The sequence below is a fragment of the Engraulis encrasicolus genome, chromosome 21 (genome assembly GCF_034702125.1).
Source record: "Engraulis encrasicolus isolate BLACKSEA-1 chromosome 21, IST_EnEncr_1.0, whole genome shotgun sequence".
In the NCBI taxonomy this organism is placed as follows: domain Eukaryota; kingdom Metazoa; phylum Chordata; class Actinopteri; order Clupeiformes; family Engraulidae; genus Engraulis; species Engraulis encrasicolus.
In genome coordinates this window covers 35,556,156-35,568,655 of record NC_085877.1, presented here as the reverse complement: position 1 = coordinate 35,568,655, position 12,500 = coordinate 35,556,156, and positions in this window count along the sequence as shown.

The window sequence follows — 12,500 nt, the reverse complement described above, 5'->3', positions numbered from 1 at the left end:
CAAGGATTGAACGTACACTTGTCAATGGCGGTGGGTTGGTGAGATGTAATTTTTTTTCATGTACCACTGAGTTTTAATTGTAAAAAAAAAACAAAATAAATGCAGAACATTAGAATAATAGTTTTGAAGCAAAACTAAACTACTCTTTTGTGATAATTAAGTGAATGTTTGAGAACATTAGCTTCAAGAAGTGCAGTGCATGATGGGTACGCAATCTAGGCCAACAGACAACCTACCCAGCTCTGAGCCTACGTCCTTAGCTCCTCCCCTCACTTGTGAAATTTAGTTGCTATCCAAACAATTTGCCATGTACGTAACAACAGAAATATTATCATTGCTGCATTGGCCATGCATTGCATTTCTGACTAAGGGCGTAGCCTACCCATCATGCACTGCACTTCTTGTAGCTAAGTTTTCTCAAACATTAACTTATTTATCAGAAAGGAATAGCTTAGTTTCGCTTCCAAACTATTACTCATCGTTATATTCTGCATTTATTGTAGGATTTTTACAATTAAAACTAATTGGTGTATGAAAAAATGACATCTCACCACCCACCGTCATTGATAACTTTACGCCCAATCCTTGCTATATAATGCTTCCAATTACTCATTGACATAATGAGTAGAAAAAGTGAGATCTTCATACCTACTGAGACTAATGGAGACTCTGAAATGTTCTTACACTTTGCTTCCCGGGGGGGGGGACGTAGAGTGGGGGCCCTAGGTAGTGCGGGGGCCCTAAGCCATCTGGGCTGAGCAATGCATCACTTTAGAATAGGGACCCTTATTCCACATCTGTTTTCACACTGTTCAGGGTTTGTTCACACAGTGTACCAGGAGCTTATACACATTGTATTCTGGCCCTTAGTGCTTACACATAAATAGAAATCTAGGTCTACTAGGTCCTTACTAAGGTTATATTGGTAATAAATCCCTTATTGTGCATGAACAAGACATTTGTGAATACATGCTTAACAACTGTCTTATTTTGCTTAGTACATGCCTTACAAGTTACTTACACATGCATTAATATTTTATGTATTAGTGCTAATAGATGTGTCCCTAAAATAAAGTGTTACCGAATTTTTTTTTTTTATGAAGTCGCAATCAACAAAGCGTGGCGAAAGCGCTCCTCACGGCAAAGCGCCCCTCAGCCAATAGTAATATCGCTTCCAACTGCCTCAGGGAAGTCTGTGAACCAATAAACAGACAGTTCTGAGAAAGGGGGCGGGACGAGTGACAGCTATCTATTTTGAAATTGGAGACTCACTCGAGACAGAGAGGGCAAGCGCAAACAGCAGTGCCCTGCTGGATGGAGAATTGTTATGTTCTCATTAAACCACTCATTGCATGATGCAGGAGTTGCAGAGGGTGTTTTGGAACTATGTTATTTAATCAGCAACCGTTTGTGATTATGGAAAGCCTAATAGTTGTGAGGTTACTATTTGGAATTAGAGAGAAAAAGAGCTTTGTTTTTGATCTGAGAAATCGCTAGTTAGCATGCTAACATTAGCCAAGTATGCCAAGCAATGAAATCCAGTAAAGTAGCTGTTAGTAGCCTATTCACTACTCACTAACACCCACCTGATGATACTTGCTTAGGTTGACAAGCAATGTAAAGTAAGACGGGTGGAATGTTTAAAACAATTTTAGCTGCCATATCTCCTTCCATCCACATGAATTACCTGCTTGTTGTAAGCTTAAAAGTTTCTAGACCAGAATGACATAGCCTACATGAATCATGTAACAGAACCATGCACAGCATGTTTTCATGCTGAGTGATGTAGTATTGCAGACAAGTGAGGCTATTTACTATATTTTGTATATTATGAAATTCAATAGCGTGACAGCTCTTCTCCCTTTCTCTCACCCTGTCTCTCCAGTTCAAACACAGACAGCCCCCTTCTCATTCTCCTACTCACAAATGCACCACTATTTCCAGTCCAGAAATGAAATTGATTTGGAATCATAGACAGCACAAATGTGTAGCTTATTAAAATTGTTATGCTGCCATGCTTTGTGATGCTGTAGTGTAGATAGGCTATCAATGCAGACCTCCTTGGTAGGCCTATTGTCTACACATGCATTTTACATGCAAATAACTGTAGGCCTATCTCCTGGCATTTCAATTTCATATTACAATTCAAACACATTATTACATTACATTACATTACATTGCATTTGGCAGACGCTTTATAACCAAAGCGACTTTCAGAAGAGGACATAATCAAGCCAACATCACAAGCAATACAAAGTGCACAGGAGATATACAGAACAACAAGTGCAATTACAAAGAGGGGTTATTTTTTTTATTTATTTTTTATTTATTTTTTTCTTATAATAAAGAGGAAATAATGAGAACACACACACACAAACACACACTCACAAACTAAACTAAACTAAACATAATGTCAGGATTCTGCCCTGGGGCAAGGCCAGTTCAATCATTAGTCTAGTAGATTCTCTCGAAAGAGGAATGTCTTTAGTTGTTTCTTGAAGGCTGCAAGAGAGGTGCTTAGTCTTGCTGCCTCTGGGAGACTGTTCCACCACTTGGGAACCACAACGGAGAACAATCTTGACTGGGAGTACCTAGAGCGACTGGATGGCAGAGCCAGACGGCTTGTGCTGGATGAGCGCAGATCTCTTCCAGTAACATAAGGCGTTAGTAGGTCCTTCAGATAAGCTGGGGCCGTTCCTGTGATGGTTTTGTAGGCAAGGGTCAATGCCTTGTGCTTGATCCGGGCGGCGATCGGTAACCAGTGCAACTCAATAAATAGAGGAGTAACATGGGTCCTTTTGGGTTGATTGAATATCAACCGTGCCGCCGCATTCTGGATCATCTGCAGAGGCTTTAGCGCACAAGCAGGTAGACCTGTCATGAGTGAGTTGCAGTAGTCAACGCGGGACAGGACCGTGGCCTGGACCAGTCGTTGTGTAGAATATTGTGTCAGCACAGGTCTGATATTCCGTACGTTGGACATCTGGATTCGACAGGTCCGGGTGACCGAGTTGATGTAGTTGGAGCATGACAGCTCATCATCAATCATGACGCCTCCCTCTCATCTGGGGTTGGGGGCCCCACCACCATCACACCCAACACACCACACAGTGAAGCTACTTTCATGCAACTCAATCTGATGTGTTGATCGCCTGTCAAAAAGAACCAGAAATCCATTTGATGCAAAACGGTTATTGTTCTTGATGCTATTTAGTTAAGCTTACTACGGATATTACTCTTGTGTTCTGTAAGGTATAAGAAAAAGGGTTTTTTTTCTTTCAAAGGTAAGGCGGGGGGGAGAGGGGGGCGCCAGAACTCAAACTCGCCTAGGGCACCAAATAAGCCAGAACCGGCCCTGGGCAAGAAATTGCATGAATATACCAAACCAATCAGAAGAGGTGTAGAGGACTCGTCACAAGACCTTTGTTGAAGCTCATACACAGGGTTCAGGGCTGTAGTGGTCAAATTAGAGGTGTGTAAACTATGAATTTTTTGATCAGACAGACCGTGACGCAACGCGACGCGACACAGCACAAAGCAACGCAAGGTGTCGCGAATCTGTATTGCTGTCCTGGCCTTATTCCATGACGTTATCAGTTAAAGTCATATTAAATCAATGACAGTCAACTACCTGTTTCTTCATCTCCTATATCTACTTTTGAAGTTTATGGTCGGCCGTGATCTACCAAGTCAAATCTAAGGATGTCAGTATGAAAATTTAAGATCACCATTTATTAATCAGCATTATTATGAACAAAATGTTTTTAGTAGGCTACTATGGCCGTATCTTTTCAGTGTGTTTTTAAAGTGTGTTGAATAGCCTATGTGTTTGCAGCACTGATAGTATGCAGACACAATTTCAGTCCTAAACAAGTCCTAAAGAACTGAAACAATTTCAAAATGATCAACATTTGGTATATAAAAGGAATATGTAGGCACATAGGCCCTATTTCTAAAATATGATGAAGCATTATCAAATGCCTTCAGTGGTAGAAATTAAAAAGGGCTCAGAAATTCACCATTTGTTGTGGGTAAATAGTAGGCTAGTTAAGTTCAATCTACTATGAGAGAGAGAGAGAGAGAGAGAGAGAGAGAGAGAGAGAGAGAGAGAGAGAGAGAGAGAGAGAGAGAGCTCATTGGATAACACCCCTGTTAAGAGTGAGGTTTTTTTTTTCAGCTCTCTGGGACAGTAGCACAGCAAAGGCTTTCTATTGCTGAGTTTGGCCAATAGTTTTTTCCACAACTGGAGCAAGAAACAGCACAAATTGAAGTGAATTCCATATGTAAACTAGCCTACTAACATTTCCCTTACACGCCGCACGCGATGTAAACGCAGTTAGCGATGATGCATGCGATTAGCGATTTGGACGAAGATCCTCGCATCTCGCCGCGTCATAACGCATCGTTGCGCACATGTTATGTTACTCACCCGATGTTACATGTTTGCACACATGAACCAACGGCGGCAATACCCCCACAGTCACTGCCTAATGCTTTCCCCTCATTCTGTGTTACCCTGTGACTAATTATCTAACCAATACAGTACCAGCAGCTTGCTACATAGCCTACTGTTGAAAGACAGTTATTTATAAAGCACATTTAACGACTCACGTATATTGATCTCTGTCAGTCTTACTTTTTACTTGAGGCCTTTTGCTGGCATCTGCGCAAGAGGAAGCACTGAATGGTCTCTTCAAATATCTCCTAATACTAATATCCATGATGACTAACTTTGAACAGTTAGGCAGGCAACTACACAACGTGAATGTGTTTACATATTCCCTGGATCCTGATTGGCTCTCTCCGCTGCAGCCGATTGGAAGGTCACATACCCGAATACAGAGCAGATGAAAATGATTCCTGCAAAAGCGTTGAATATGTTCAACAATATTTTTTAAATGACACCAAATTTATTTTGGATTATTCCAACGGCAGATCACAAGGCGCAGGGAACTGTGACGTGCGTAATTGCCATTAAGAGCTGCGTAAACGCTATTTAGAGGTGGGTAAACGCTATTTAGAGGTGGGTAAACGCTATTTCCTAAATTCCAGAGGTGCGTAAACGGCGTTTACGTGCGTTTACCCTCCACTACAGCCCTGACAGGGTTGCCAGACGGGGCAGTCGCAGTAGAATATTGCGCAGGGGTAAAGCAACTGCTCAATTGCATTCATTTCCGATACAATTCACAAATAAACATATTTTTTAAAAGGGTCCTGAGCTAGTGGGGCCCAGCTAAGTCATGGTGGGGCCACCATGGCCCCGCTAAAAATGCCCTAAACTCACCCCTGCAGATGACTTAGTCCCAGGCCTGGCCAAAGCTGTCAGTGGCCCTGTGCGTGTCTGTGCTTGCGTGCATGAGTGTGTGTGTGTGACATGGAGCAACAGAGAGTTGGCCCTTTCAGCCCTTCCAGGCCTGGCCAAAGAGGTCAGCGGTTGTGTGTGTGTGTGTGTGTGTGTGTGTGTGTGTGTGTGTGTGTGTGTGTGTGTGTGTGTGTGTGTGTGTGTGTGTGTGTGTGTGTGTGTGTGTGTGTGTGTGTGTGTGTGTGTGTGTGTGTGCATCAGGGGTGGAACTTAATTTTTTCCCCACCAGTCACTGGGGCAGGTAGATTTTAAAATCTACCAGTCAATAGCCATTTTTTACCAGTAAACGTGACTGGTGGGTTCAAAAATTTACCAGTCACCACTGAAATATACCCGTCATTGGCAGGTGGACGGGTGCTTATTTCCATCCTTGGTGTGCATGCGTACGTGCGTACATGAGTGTGTGCGTACGTGTGTGTGTGTGTGTGACATGGAGCAACAGAGAGGGAGAGAGAGAAAGATAGACACAGAGGCACAGAGAAAGAGACAGAGACAAAGCGAGAGTCAGTCACAGACAAAAATGTCAACTTTTCACAACAGCTTTCATGCTGTCGCTGAAGCACCTTTAACCCCTCAATGCACGCCGTACCTCCTGAGGCATGCTGTAATAGACATTGAAAGTTAACTGCTATAGTACTACACTACTATGACAGTACACAGGGCCCTTTCGTAATACATCAAGTCAAGTCAAGTAGGTTTTATTGTCAATTTCTTTACATGCACTGGTCATACAAAGAATTTGAAATTACATTTCTTGCTTTCCCATACAGACATAGACTAATCTAGGTAAGGACATAGATAGTATAGACATAGACAGTACTTATACATGGACTTAAGACAGTATGGACATAGACAGTGCTCATACAGACATTTAAAGTGCAAGACTGGACAACAGAAGACTTGTAGAGGACATACATTAAGAGGTAATTGTTGTGCTTTTGTGCTTTTCCTAAAAAGTCCTTGATAGCGTTCTGACATAGTAATAGTAGCATTTTGAAGAAAAATAAATATTAAAAAGGTCTGTCAACTACAGCAGCAGCATATACAGTGTGTGTGTGTGTGTGTGTGTGTGTGTGTGTGTGTGTGTGTGTGTGTGTGTGTGTGTGTGTGTGTGTGTGTGTGTGTGTGTGTGTGTGTGTGTGTGTGTGTGTGTGTTTAGTGCAAGTAGAAGGTGCGGTGTGCGTCTGTGTGTGTGTTCTTATGTCTGTGTGTGTGTGTCAGTGTGTGTATGTTTGGGTTTACTGCAGAAAGTGCAGTGTGCTTGTGTGTGTGTGTGTGTGTGTGTGTGTGTGTGTGTGTGTGTGTGTGTGTGTGTGTGTGTGTGTGTGTGTGTGTGTGTGTGTGTGTGTGTGTGTGTGTGTGTGTGTGTGTGTGTGTGTGGGTAACACTTTACTTTACGGATCGTTAATAAGGTGTTAATTTCATAGTAATTTCTCAGTAATTTCAGTCTAATTTTATGGTAATAACTGCTTGTTATTAGTAATAACAGCAAAATAACCATATGGTTTCCAGTGCAATTACACTATAATTTCTCATTAATAACAGCAAAAATAACCATACAGTTTCCAGTGCAATTGTGCTGTAGTTTCTAGTTAATAGTAGGCTAATGGAAACAGCTACTGTGTCATCATAGTAGTTAGGTGGTAGGTATGCCAGTAACTAAACGGTATCAGCCGAAGTAGTTTCATACTAATTAGGCTACATCAGGGCCGTAATGTGCAATATTTCCTCTTCCTATGTTATTGCATAGAAACGACCACCCAAGCATCCTTGTATTATTTCTGCTTAATTACCTTGTAAACAATTGAGTAGTTATATGGAAATAAGATAGAATCAGGGCTGTAAAATGCATTATCACCTATTCCACTCAATTTTATGGAAATTACATATTTTCATGGTCTTAAAATGTCTTATTTCTTATTTCCACTCAATTACTTATTATCATTTTTAATACAATATAGACTAGCCTACTATGAAGTGATTCAAGTACACAGACAAACACATTGTGTGCAAAACTTTATTTATTTTTCCAATCAGTTATGAGATTCATGTTCACTGATGTGAGGTTGTCAATCTGCCACCATCCAGAGGAAGTCCTGTGAACACAAATTAACAGACAAGTCAACTGCAAGACCGGTTTCACCACGTTAATTTTTTTATGTTATCAATTCACCATCGCTAAATTTGCTTCTGAAATGCAGTACCATGTTAAATGCACGTTGTAAATCTTCCTCAGGCTGACATCGTTGCTGATTTACAAAGGGAAACTCTAGCCAGCACCTAGCTTCAGTCATTGAAAACATGGTGGGCAGGGCTAGCTAGAACTAGTGGTTTCCATTGTAAATGTACCTCTGTAGGCTATGCCATTTCAGCACAAACACGGCTGAAAAGACGTCTTTGCAATGTATACAGTTAAAATCCTTCAATGCTCAGAGATAAAATGAAAGCAGGTTAAAGCTAGAACTACATTAAAAGTTCGTTGTCAGGAAGCTTACCTTGCCTGGCTCTGCTGCACTGAAGTTGAACTAGCTCGCGGTGGCGGCGAGTCCTGATGTTGCTAGGCAACGAAAGTTTGGTTACTGCAGAACAGAAGCGTCTCAATCAGTATACTTCTGTACTTCAAGCACACTCGTTCTAGTTGTACGCTGCCCGCTCTGCTTGCAGTATGGCTCAGAGACGCTGACGTTGTTTAATTGAGTACACTGACACACAAGGGTGGAGTTTGAGACGTACGACAGAGTGCTTTCGCACGCAGGCAGCAACCAGGGTAACTTTCAAGGTGAGCTAAAATGGTCTTGGTGTTGATTTCATCCACCTTCAATCGTCGAATTACTTTAGCCTTATGCAAACACGTTTTATGAGTTAGTGTTAGGTTTCTGTTTGTTCTGGGAATGAAACGACATACAGAAGTACCTTTACAATGGAAACCACTAGCTAGCTCTGCCCACCATGTTTTCAATGACTGAAGCTAGGTGCTAGCTAGAGTTTGCCTTTGTAAATCAGCAACGATGTCAGCCTGAGGAAGATTTACAACGTGCATTTAACATGGTACTGCATTTCAGAAGCAAATTTAGCGATGGTGAATTGATAACATAAAAAAATAAACGTGGTGAAACCGGTTTTGCAGTTGACTTGTCTGTTTGTTTGTGTTCACAGGACTTCCTCTGGATGGTGGCAGATTGACAACCTCACATCAGTGAACATGAATCTCATAACTGATTGGAAAAATAAATAAAGTTTTGCACACAATGTGTTTGTCTGTGTACTTGAATCACTTCATAGTAGGCTAGTCTATATTGTATTAAAAATGATAATAACTAAGTAATTGAGTGGAAATAAGAAATAAGACATTTTAAGACCATGAAAATATGTAATTTCCATAAAATTGAGTGGAATAGGTGATAATGCATTTTACGGCCCTGATTCTATCTTATTTCCATATAACTACTCAATTGTTTACAAGGTAACTAAGCAGAAATAATACAAGGATGCTTGGGTGGTCGTTTCTATGCAATAACATAAGAAGAGGAAATATTGCACATTACGGCCCTGATGTAGCCTAATTAGTATGAAACTACTTTGGCTGATACCGTTTAGTTACTGGCATACCTACCACCTAACTACTATGATGACAGAGTAGCTGTTTCCATTAGCCTACTATTAACTAGAAACTACAGCATAATTGCACTGGAAACTGTATGGTTATTTTTGCTGTTATTAATGAGAAATTATAGTGTAATTGCGCTGGAAACCATATGGTTATTTTGCTGTTATTACTAATAACAAGCAGTTATTACCATAAAATTAGACTGAAATTACTGAGAAATTACTATGAAATTAACACCTTATTAGCGATCCGTAAAGTAAAGTGTTACCTGTGTGTGTGTGTGTGTTGTGTGTTGTGTGTGTGTGTGTGCGCATGTTTTGAGTTAGTGCAGGTTGAAAGTTCAGTCACAAATATAGTAGTGCAGGTGGAATGTTCAGTCGCAGATATGGTGGTGGGGGATGATGGGGGGGGTTGTCAGTGGCCTTGCTGGCTGGAGGCTGACAGTGGAGGGAGAGTGGGTTGAGTGTTCAGTATCTTGATCGCTTGGTGCATTGTGCTGCTCGCCAGCCTGGTGGTACGGGAACGGAGGCGCCTGTACCTCTTTCCAGAGGGCAGGAGGCTGAACAGTTTGTGTGCAGGGTGGCTTGTGTCTTTGATGATCATCAGTGCTTTTCGGGTGAGGCGTGTGGTGTAAATGTCCTGCATGGAGGGGAGTGGTACTCCAATGATCTTCTTCGCTGTGTTCACAACACGCTGGAGTGTCTTCCTGCTTTTCTCCGTGCAGCTTCCTCCCCACACTGTGATGCAGTTGGACACGACGCTCTCTATGGTTCCTCTGTAGAATGTTGTCATGATGGAGGGTGTAGCACTTGCCTTCTTTAGTTTGCTGATGGGCCTTCTTCGCCAGTGATGTAGTGTTGGTGGTCCAAGAGAGGTCGTCGCTGATGTGCACTCCAAGGAACTTGGTGCTGCTCACTCTTTCCACAGCATCGCCGTCGATGGTCAGTGGTGGCAGTTGTTTTTGGACCCTTTGAAAGTTGACAACAATCTCCTTGGTCTTGTTGACATTCAGCAGGAGGTTGTTGTCTTTGCACCATCTGGCCAGCAGGTCTACTTCTTCTCTGTAGTGAGTCTCATCGCCCTTGGTGATGAGGCCCACCAGTGTTGTATCATCCGCAAACTTCACTAGATGGTTAGTGCTGTGGGTCGTTGTGCAGTCGTGTGTCAGCAGCGTGAACAGCAGGGGGCTGAGAACACAACCTTGCGGAGCCCCCGTGCTCAGGGTCAGGGTGCTTGATGTGTTATTCCCTACCCGTACATTACGACTTGGTCATTACTATTCTGGTAACAGCTCATTTTTAATGCCGTGTCTTAAGGGGTTAAAGCAGAAAATAAGTGTAATAAAATCAGTGGTATATATGTATGTGCACACGTTGATGTGTGTAACATGGAGCAATAGAGAGTGAAAGAGAGAGAGAGAGAAAGATGGACAAAGAGACAGAGAAAGCAAGAGTCAGTCATCGACATAAATGTCAACTTTTCACAACAACTTTCATGCTGTCGCAGAAGCACCTTTAAAACAGAAAATAAGATAAATTAAATCAGTTTAATGGATAGTGTCTAGACCGCTGAATAGTCTGAAAGTCAAGTGACTGTCTGGCAGAGCCGTGCATTTCACTCTGCTTTCAATAAGCTGAAAGACAGGAGATGAAAAGTGCCGTCTAAAAAAAGAAACAGATATTAGCTTTCCTGTAAGGCAGGAGAAAGTTTTTTTTCTCATATAAGGTTTGCAGATATCTAATTTAATGCTCTGATATTTTTATTCAATCAGAGTTTCATAACTTGTCATCGTTGGTGAGAGATACTGGGTTAATATAAGTAAATGTCAAGGTCCTCTCCCCTCTGCTGTCTGGCAGGTACTCTCTTGACTTCAAAACCACACTGTGGTCTTTGTGGTGGAAGTCTGAGGTTTGGAACAGAGCCTTCACTAGCAGTTTGTGATGAGAGTGTATGTCTCTCTCTCTCTATCTCTGTCTCTCTCTGTCTTGCTCTCCGTCTCTGTCTCTGTCTCTGTCTCTGTCTCTCTCTCTCTCTCTCTCTCTCTCTCTCTCTCTCTCTCTCTCTCTCTCTCTCTCTCTCTCTGTTACTCTCTCTCTCTCTCTCTCTCTGTTACTCTCTCTCTCTCTCATCCTCCCCCATTTCCTCTGTCTGTCTTTCTCTCCCCCTTCCCCTCACTCTAGTAGGCCTATCTGTCCCTCCAAGTCTCTTTCTCCTTCACATCTCTCTGTATTCTCCTGTATTTCTACCCCCGCCCCCTTCACACACACACACACACACACACACACACACACACACACACACACACACACACACACACACACACACACACACACACACACACACACACACACACACACACACACACACGCACACACACACAATGTCCCGTTCTCTCTCACCCCCCAACCCCTGCGCATGCCTCTTTTCTAGATGAGTAACCTTGTGCATGGCATGTGGACAGCAAGAGCAGCAAATCAAGCAGAAACCTGTTCTGTGTTTTTTCCTCCCGCCCCCACTACCCCCCCATACACTGAATTCAGTGGGAAACACATGTTGTTGTTGTTTTTATTCTCTCTCTCTTCCTGTCTCTCTCTCTCTCTCTCTCTCCAACTCTACCTCTCTATGTTGCTGTCGTTGTCTTTCTTCCTTTCTTTCTTTCTTCTTTCTTGCTTTCCTTCTTTTTTTCTTTATTATGTTCTCTCTCTCTCTCTCTCTCTCTCTCTCTCTCTCTCTCTCTCTCTCTCTCTCTCTCTCTCCTCTCCTCTCCCTCTCCCTCTCTCTCTCTCTCTCTCTCTCTCTCTCTCTCTCTCTCTCTCTCTCTCTCTTTCTGCTCTCGCTCTCTGGCCTCCCCAGACACCTGAGAAACGATGTAACGATGAGCAGGCCCACCTGTCACGAGCCTATACATCTGTGCAGTGGCTGTACAATTGCACACAGGGCCCCAGGGCAATACACTTAATAGGGCCCCCTATACAGCTTGCCAAGCTCACAATAGGGCCCCCCATCACCAACACGGGAGGGCCCTGGGCCCAGGGGCAAGAGCCCTGCTCGGCCTCCCTACCGCTCCGGCCCTGCATCTGTGACAGATGTTGGGACGGTATGGTAGTGTCTCAAAGCAAGCGCAAAAAAAGAAAAAGTAAGAAAAAAAATCAACAATAATCATATAAAGAAAAGAAAAAGGAAAAAGAAAAAAAGCGGCATATCCCATCATGCACCACTCTTGCTCTTCCACTGCTGCTATTCGCCTACTCCCCAGGAGAGAGACCAAGCAAGCATTGCACCCCCCCACCCCCCAACTGTCGCTATTCACCACCCCTCCAGGGGAGAGTCTGTGGCACTTAATGGTGCCTCCTGCCCACCTTGAGTGGATCAAGAAGTGTGTGTGTGTGTGTGTGTGTGTGTGTGTGTGTGTGTGTGTGTGTGTGTTTGTGTGTGTGTGTGTGTGTGTGTGTGTGTGTGTGTGTGTGTGTGTGTGTGTGTGTGTGTGTGTGTGTGTGTGTGTGTGTGTGTGTGTGTGTACGTGTGTGTGTC